Source organism: Colius striatus, chromosome 3 (genome assembly GCF_028858725.1).
Source record: "Colius striatus isolate bColStr4 chromosome 3, bColStr4.1.hap1, whole genome shotgun sequence".
NCBI classification, from domain to species: Eukaryota; Metazoa; Chordata; class Aves; order Coliiformes; family Coliidae; genus Colius; species Colius striatus.
The window spans coordinates 85,447,726-85,454,938 of record NC_084761.1 but is presented as its reverse complement, the minus strand read 5'-3'; positions in this window follow the sequence as shown (position 1 = coordinate 85,454,938).

Genomic DNA, 7,213 nt, shown 5'->3' with positions numbered 1-7,213 from the left:
ATAATCAATTAATGTCTCAGAAATTACTTAAAATACTTCCTTAAGTGCTTTAGCATAAGTAGATATTCTCCTGGCTGTTCTTCCCTGTTCCACTCTGTGCTATTACTGCCTTCTAGTTGGTATTAATCCCATCTAGCATCTAATTGTAATTAACTTTTGTATGAATCCTGAAGCAGCCAAAGTATTGATTGTATCAACCTTCTTTAGTCATCCTTTACTTGTTAAGTTGCTTATTAAGCAATAGACCTGTGCTTTTATCTTTCTCTGATTTGTCAGCTGTTTGCAGTCTTATACGCTTGAGCTGAAACTCAAAACCAGCTTTCAGATACAGATGGGAAGACATTGAGAAATATACTTTGTGCTTTTCAGCTTTCATTTGCATTGGTTACATACTAAACCTTCAGATTTATGATTTACATGCACATTCAGCTTGACTTCTGTTAGTTTCACATGATTTTATGATAAAGATGTATTTTAATATTCAGACCGTAAATGGAGAAGTGGCTAGGGAGTAATTTCTCTAATCTATCGCCTGCTAAAACAAAAGTTCTCATATATGGTTCAAAATTCTCATGCTTTACTTTGCATCACAAATAATTAAAATTACATTTTCTATTACCAGTGTTACAGCCAGTGTTGTATATAATATTAGCATGCATCATGAAGTGAAAGAAAAGTAAAAATTTTTAGGAAGAACAATGTGATACTTACAAAATGACAGGTATTAGCAGGAATCATTCTTCTGTTTTCTGTATGAAATGAAGAAAAAATGTCAGCAGGTGTAATTTTGTTGAAAATGATAGAGTAATTAACAATTTATATACAGCAATAAAAATGTGCAAACTGCACAGTATTTTACAGACACTGAAACCAGGTAGATGAAGCAAAACCACTTATGATTTTATTGACCTATGCAGTACATGAGGAAGTAGCTGTGTGAAAAAGGGATTCACAACCACTAGCATATCTGGGCCTTCTTCTAGACAATACCCAGAAAAGGACGTCCTTGAACTCCTCTCTCTCTTATGAGTTTTGCTGCTTGTTGCAGAACTGAAAGGGCTCACTATGGGCGCCTGGCGATCCTGGCCTGTAAATCTCTCTTTTGAATAGAAACATAAGTTGTTCATTTAGCAGTAGAAGAAAATCTGACCACCTGCTTTCAAGACTTTACTGGAAAATGAGCTGTGCTGATGTCTTTTCTGTAGTAGCACAGCACAGGAAATTGGAGTCTTATGAAGTTCCAAATTCACATTTCTTGTAACTGAGAACAATCCAGCTATTAGGCTATAAACTATTCTAGGTAGTAGCTGTTTGCCCATGGAAGGTGTCTCATGGTATAGCCACTCTTCTGTTCACCAACTCTTTGACCCTGTAAGCTTGTTCTCCTGGCTATACCATACGGCAGATTCCATGGGCAAATCACTTGAGAAGAGACTCCAAAGTTCTGTCTTTAACCCACTTTACACATTTAATTCCGTGACTAATGTGAAGCAGCCATGGTATGACCTTGCCCAGTACATGCTCCTGATCCAGGCTGTTGAAGCAATCCTTGCTCAGGCTGCCTGTAGCCTCAGAAATCTGTGGCTACATAATAGCCTGATTTCAAAAGCAGAGCATGAAGGTCTGCTAATTAAGCCTAACCTATAACATATAACATGCTCTGATATTTAGGAGGAAGGGAGAATTGTGGACTGGAATGCTTTTGTGCCAAGGAGAGTTAAAACCAGACCAACTTCTTTCCCAGGTGTACCCTGTGTGGAAGTGTGTGAAGGAGGGGCAGCATCCTACAACCTTCCCTTCCAGCTATGTTTTAAGAGAATCATAGAATCACAGAATGATAGGGGTTGGAAGGGACCTTTAGAGATCATCTAGTCCAACTTCCCTGCAGAAGCTGGTTCACCTAGATCAGGTCACATAGGAACATGTCCAGGTGGGTCTTGAAGACCTCCAAGGAAGGAGACTCCACAACTCCTCTGGGCAGCCTGTGCCAGGGCTTCCTCACCCTCACAGTGAAATAGTTTTTTCTTATGTTTGAGTGGAACTTTTTGTGTTCCAACTTCATCCCATTACCCCTTGTCCTGTTGCTAGATACAATAGAAAAAAGGGATGTCCCAACCTCCTGACACCCACCTTTTAGATATTTGTAAATGTTAATAAGATCTCCCCTCAGTCTCCTCCAGACTGAACAGCCCCAGTTCCCACAGCCTTTTCTCATGTGAAAGATGTTCCAGTCCCCTAATCATCTTGGTGGCCCTCTCTCCAGAAGTTCTGTGTCCCTCTTGAGCTGAGGAGCCCAGAACTGGACACAGGACTCCAGATGAGGCCTCACCAGGGCAGAGTACCTAAAGGGCTTGTCCACATTTGTCACTATTGTTCTTTTAAGATCTGAATACTGCATAAACCTGACACTGCAGAGCTTTGTATACCCCAGCAGATGGCATTGAATGCTCACTTATTCAATATATGTAGAACTTTTATCTCTGCTCAGAGGGTTAGTTGCACCAGGCGAGGAGGGAGAGGTATTCATGCAACATAGTTATCTTGATTTTCTGTTTAGTTAAGCTGTGCAAATTAGAAGTGAGCCCAGTTAAATCAATGGCATTACCAAGGAAAACTGATGAAAATGAGGATAACTAGGTGGTACCAGTATAATAATGAAAAAAGACAGTTAGTGTCTTAAATTGTAGCCTTTTTACTTCTGTTAATAAAAAATGGTTATTCTGTCCTCAATAGGAAATTAATTATACTGGTAAACATCAAAGCTATTCACTGTACATTTCATGGCTTAATGCTAAAAGGAGAATGTTTGATGTAAGTCTTTGTGATGATTTATTGCTATGTAACATCAGTTTACAATTTGATGTCCAGCTTAGTTTATAATAAATTCTGTTACTCAGGAATCACTGGAGTTTGGAGGAACTCCAGCCCTCCTTTTCCTTATCTTCTAACACCCTCTTTGCACAGCATAAGTGAATGAAGAGACAGTGTTGCTGCTGCCCTGAGAGCATAAGGTGAATGCCCAAATATTTGTTCTGCGCTAGCTGAGAAGTGCAAACCAGCTAGAAACTGCTCCTCCTGTTACTTAGGGATGGTGGTGAAGATGAATATTTCACTCTGTCAGCTGTGCTGTACACGTTAAACCTTCAAAATGAGAAGTGCTGCCTGCCATGAGGCTGGTGGAAGACCATCAGAGAGGCTCACCACTTGAGGGGAGACTATTTCTGCTGGTTTATATATATATTGGCCTGAAGCATCCAATTTCCTGGCTTCTGGTGCACTGGCTGCTGTACAGGGATGAAAGAGGACAGAGTCTTTGTGCCAAGTAGTTGCAATCAGCTGGACCTTCTGGCACCAATATCTTTTTACTGCAAGTGAAAAAAAATTCTCCTCAAGCTATAGGGACTGATCATATTTTATTCAGTTTGAATTGGATTTTTGTGTTGCTTTGCTACATTCTCTGTGAAATTAATAAATGGAGTATATCACTTATAACAATAGTAAAGTGTTACATGCGTGGGTGTCTTTCTGCCAGTTGTCAGAGAATGCCTGATGTCAAAGGACAAAAGGGAAGAAATTACTTTCTCTTTAATTTGCAAGGGAATAAAATGGTGTGCATTTTGTGGCAACCTTGTCTGCTTTTCATAGTGACCTAAAAATAGTCTGTTTGAAAGGATGACAGGTTAGCAATTTGTACATGAAAACCTAGCATCAGACACATAGACCTTTAAATGAGGGAGCAGGAGGTAAATCTGTTCCCATTGACTTCTGTGAGTCTATGAACTCACGGTGGTTTTTAAGTCACTGTGGTATTTCAGCCAGTGAAAGAAAGCAATAAAGTATTGTGGGTTGTATTTTAATAAACTTTTGTGATCCTGACAAGAGTTTCTCCTAACCACTTCACTGGAAAAAACACAACTGGAAATGCTGCAAGGAAGAACCTTCATGAGAGTTTTCAGAGTAATTTTTTTATCTGGTCCAGAAGTATGGTGTAAAACCTTGTCCTGTTAAGTATACCGACATCTTCCTATAGCCTCTAGACGGGTTTGGTAAGACAAGTAGAAGCGTCCTGAATTGCATAGGTTTGATTCCAGCACCAAGAAAAGAGGTGAGTCAGGCTTTGCCTCGGAGACTGTGAAAAAGCGTGTGACTACCTGCCAGTTGAGGTGAGCTTTTGTGATACAGCCAGCTGTCTGCAGAGAATGCAATATCTGCTGTAAGGTGGTAGATTGCTGGGTTTTGTTTTTCCGGAATTACTTTTTCCAGCCCTAAATCTAAGTCTTCTGTATCATATGGATTTGAATGCAGTTAAACAAACTTCACATAACACACAACATAGATACCAAATAAATTTATCTGGCTAGTTGTGCGCCGTTTTAGTTAGATAATCTTAGATGTTTTGCATTAAATATCTCTTGGCTCAGTTGCAGTTGTGAAATATGATATCATTTTGCACTGATTTAACTAGAAGCAGTATTTGACTTTTGAAATCAATGTGATTTCAACACTTGCTTACTACTGGCCATAATCTGTTGTGGAATCAGACATGCTGCAGTGCTTCCTTTTTCAGCACTGGAAGAATTTTACCTTTTGGATGTATATCCAGAGTCATTGCTGCACATATGTTTGGGCAAGATCTAAAGGGAAAAAAAAGCACTTTAGTATTAGAAGTTGCATTGTTCTATGAAACAGAGCCTAGCTTAAGGGAACAAGTGGAAGCTGAAAGGATAATAATGAGATCTGAAAACTAATTCGGCAGATTTGGAAATTCAGCAGTCTTGGATCAAACCTTACATTTTTGTTCACTTAGAGCTTCAAGTGTGGTGCAGTTACAGAGAGCTCTGCTAATTTTGCAAACATTTATTTTAGACATAAATATTGTACCAGCTTTATTGATGCTTTAGTATATTCAATGTATTGTTCAAGAGATGAATTTGGTTAGGGAGATGGCAGCTAAACCACTCTTTTAACATGCAGCTGTGCACTGCACATGGCTCCCTTCCCATTCTGCCAGGCAGCAGAATATGTATAAAAGTCTCCCCCAGTCCTGATGTGGTATTCTTCCATCCTGCTATTACTCTACTGTAGGGAATATGAGATATATTTGAGTGTGGAAGAAACACATAAACGAATCTTGACCTTACTCTGATGTCCTGGGTGATGGTTCTGTCATCATCACTGTCTTTACCCACTGGACCTTAGCTCTGTATCAGCCTGTCCACCAACGTTTATGGATCATTACAGTAGTAATACTTGGTATTCAGAAACAACGACAGGAAATATTTTGCAATAAAGATATGCCCAGGGATCACATTGAGACTGCATTAATGCACAATTATTATCCAGTATCTAAGCATCTACCTGTGTAATAGCCAAAAGTTTATGAAATATCAAGACAAATCTTTGAGTTACAACTGTCCTTCTTTTACAGTGATAAAATAATTTAGGTTAGCAGCAGTGTGAAGCTGAGTGGTTTCCTGTTCAGTGAGCAGGCTGTAAACCACACTAGAGTCACCTGGTCTTTTGCTGTCTGCTGCTTATAGCATGGACACATCAATAATAACATTTTTATTGATGTTACTTACCAGTGCTTAAAAAAAATAATTTATTTACTTACTTATTTTTTGGCAAAGTAGTCTTCCTGCTGTTTGAATCTGCTGGGAGATGTACTATTGTTTTCCTGTTAGCTCTGACAGAATTGAACAAAGTTTACTGTTAGTAAGTGGCAGTAAGTGGGGGAGAAACATGAGTGCCAGCAGAGCTGAAAAACAAATTTTCAAGTCTGGGAAATGCATGTATGTAGATGATTCCCTTCTTCTCTACCTCAGACACTTCCATTCTCTTGAGTATTTTGCTGATTTTCTTGTTGTTTTCAGTTATTTTGAAAAAAGAACAACATAGCAAAGCAAAAGCGATCACATCTCTTGGCCTCTACTTCTGGTCCCTCTTGAGCACCACTCGAAGAAAGCTTCTTATTTTACTCATGTAAAATAATACTGATCTGTGAATCCTTGAAACAAATGCTGAGATTATTCCAGCTTTTACCCTTTGACTATCAGAGACTTCAGTGTTTGCAGCAAGAGAGTTAGGATTATGTCACCAAATAATTCCTATAGATTACAAAGATAGTTATGTTCTCTTGAACAATGTCACCTTGACCTAGTCCTGCCCAAATTCCTTTAAATTTGTAAGTCTTACAATCAGTGTTGCCAAATCAAGTTCATATTTTTCTTTATAAACATGCCTCCAAATCCTGTTAAAAAAAACCCAAACAAAAAGCTCCAATCATGTTTGAATGTGCACATTGACCATTTTTCTGTCAGTGTGGAAATACTAAAGGGCACAAATGCAAAGATGCAAATTTTAGAAGAGTGAGAATCACAGACTCTTAAGGGTTTGAAGGGACCTTGAAAGATCATCTAGTTCAATCCTTCTGCCAGAGCAGAGCCTCCCAGAGTAGGTCACATAGGAACTCCTCCAGCTGGGTTTTGAATGTCTCCAGAGAAGGAGACTCTACAACCCATCTGGGGAGAGAAGATAACATATTTTTAACTGTGGAGTCAGCATGAGAGGTATACTTGAGCAGTTGCTGTAACTATAGAGAATTTTGGTTAAATGGTTAAATCTATACTGCTGAATAACCTCTCTGGAGCATCAGGAATACAAATAGGTAACTGATTTCTGTCATCTCTGTGCTCTTCATATATAATTTTTTTTTGTCCTTTGAAGGAACAGTCTTCCCCCAGCTCCCCTTAAGGCAGTGTGTATTACAAATGTGAAAGTCGATTGCATATGAATACTATACAGAAAGTGAACGTAATTTCTGTGTGTTTGAATTTACTGCATTCTTTCCTGACCCTTCTGGTGGCAAATTTCCCAACATGCACCTGACAAGTGACCTTCTGCAAGATCTCCTTTGCCTGCAGCAGGAAACTATTTTAGTCTCTTTTGTCTGTTTTTTCCCTGCATGCAGCACCGAGGTTGAAAATCTCTTTTGCTGGCTACCTCCATGAGCCCTTCAGAAATGTTGCATGTAACTAGTAGCATAAATGACTCAGAAGTACAGGATTTGTCAGAAACTTACCGTGGGTTCAGACTGTGAGGACACTCAGCACTTTTTGAGTGATCTATGTTAATAAAACCCTCACTTTGCCTAAAAAGATTACAAAAAGTCTTTTTCACCATTTTTGCTTTAAAATATAGCTATGACATTTTA